Source organism: Lonchura striata, chromosome 3 (genome assembly GCF_050655825.1).
Source record: "Lonchura striata isolate lonStrDom1 chromosome 3, ASM5065582v1, whole genome shotgun sequence".
Taxonomy (NCBI): Eukaryota; Metazoa; Chordata; class Aves; order Passeriformes; family Estrildidae; genus Lonchura; species Lonchura striata.
In genome coordinates this window covers 64185315-64187334 of record NC_140705.1, presented here as the reverse complement: position 1 = coordinate 64187334, position 2020 = coordinate 64185315, and the positions used below count along the sequence as shown (strand labels likewise).

At 38.4% G+C, this 2020-nt stretch overlaps 1 long non-coding RNA gene across 1 annotated transcript in view; it reads right to left on the bottom strand.

The window, feature by feature from the left end:
• Positions 1–2020, bottom strand: part of LOC110483304 (uncharacterized) — a 70038-nt gene that overhangs the window by 29483 nt on the left and 38535 nt on the right. Inside the window, exon 5 of the long non-coding RNA XR_014953800.1 lies at positions 1072–1453. This is a non-coding gene — a long non-coding RNA (uncharacterized LOC110483304). The remainder of the gene's footprint in view (positions 1–1071; positions 1454–2020) is intronic.

Genomic DNA, 2020 nt, shown 5'->3' with positions numbered 1-2020 from the left:
CTGAGAGCAAAAAATAAATAAATATAAATTAAAAAAAAAATTCTCTTACCGCTGTGTCAAATATTTCTTCATTTATTCTCCTTTATAAGTTTTTTTGTTTGGTTTTTGTTTGGTTTTGGGGTTGGGTTTTTTTGTTGTTGTTGTTTTTGGGGTGTTTTTGTGGAAAAAAACAGCCATCTCAAATATATCCACTATATATTACTGCTGAAATCTGTACACTTGCAGCACTGAAACCTGCAATTCCTTGTTATATAAATGTACTAAACATTACTTTCCAACACCAGTTCCTCGTATCCTTAGCAACACAGGCTGCAAAGAGCTCACCAGCCTGGTGTTCTGCTGCATGTATGAGCTTCCAAGTCAACTGGAAGAGTTTTGGTTTAGGATTCAGAATCTTCCTTTGACCAGTTCAAGCTATAGGTGAGGGAGACTCTCTTGCATATGGTCTCATGAAAGCTATAATTTCAATGTTTATCAATGGAGTATACAAGCAATGAACCAAGAGGAGCTTCTGAGAAAATAAAATTTTCATGGCAGAAGCCTGAACAATTTATTCTGTCCCCCCCACCATGACCATAGAGCAAAATATTTTAATACTGAAACTAAATTTTTTAATATAGCTCCCCTTAATAACTTATAAGCATGCACAAATGTATGCAAGATCAATATTATATCTTTCCCAAAGCTTCTAGAAACTAATAATTTTCCTTGTATTATAAGGCAGAAATGTGAGAAATCTTATTACAGACACACTTGTCTGTGTCACTGTAGTAAGATGCTGCTATAAGACTAACAGTTGACATTATTGTGCCTGGTTTTAGCCAGTGAAGATTTTAATTGGTTCTGGAATGAAAATCTCCTTTTAAATCATTCCTCCCCTGGTGCCTTCATGTTAGCCTGAGGTTTTGTCCATTTTCATGCTAGTTCTGTACACACACAAAGTAACAATAACTTTGTTTAGAGTTAAGATTGAGTTTTGTTTCAGCAGCTGTCGCTGGACTCCACTGCATTCCATGATGTCAAAAAATTGATGAGAAAATCACTGATGAAGGCAACATCACATGCACTTACTTTCAAATATCATATTAGGCAAAACATTCATGGTCTTCTTAATTTTTTTTACGCTGTGTTGAGAACCAAGAGAGGAAGCCCAAGAGCCCATCAGTTTTTAGGTCAGGTGGCTTTGAGCTGCACACACCAGGATCCTGCCTCTGCCTCCAAAATAGACTGGTGAGAGAAATGATACAAACATGAGGTCATTCTGTACTTCTACAGAAATCACTTCTTCCAAAGTATACAAGGAATAATCTCTCTATTAAAGTGAGGCCTGCTACATGAAGATGGGCAAAGGTTCAGCTGGAGGGAAAGAAAAATATGTTCTTATACCAGGAGATGTTCCTGCCTGATCAGTAGGGAGCAGCTTGGTGGCTCATTTGCTGGAAAGCCTTGGGACCTGGAAGAACAGGTAAGCATCTGTCAAACAGGTCACACATTTCCCTCGGCAACATGAGTAGGGATTGTTTTTGTTTTCCTTCAGGGGTTTCCATTAAAGGAAAAAGACTTAAAGGTCTGTGAATGAGGACTTCAAGTGGAGAAGTTACACTGCCCAACTGTGCTGGTGATGCCAGGTTAGACATCCCCCTAGCCAAGGTCTGGGAGCCTGTTGTGTCTGTACTCTCTGCACCCTGATTTTTCAGCAGCAAAACATGGCTGGGTCTAACACAGCTTTTTTAGCATTTCTGCTCCAGGGCAGCACAAAATCATCATCCCCAGAAAACAAAACAAAACAAAAAATTTAAAAAACCCACCACCACCACCACAAAAAAAAAAAAAAAAAACAAACAAAAACCAAAAAACCAAAACCAAACCAAACCAAACCAAACCAAAACCAAAAAAAAATCCCAACCAAAAACCCAATGTAATTAGATTTTGCCACCACATTAATTTTGACCCAGAGAACTTGCTGAACATTGTGCTGCCTGCAGGTAATACAGGAGAAGGACTTCTCCAGTCTCTAACA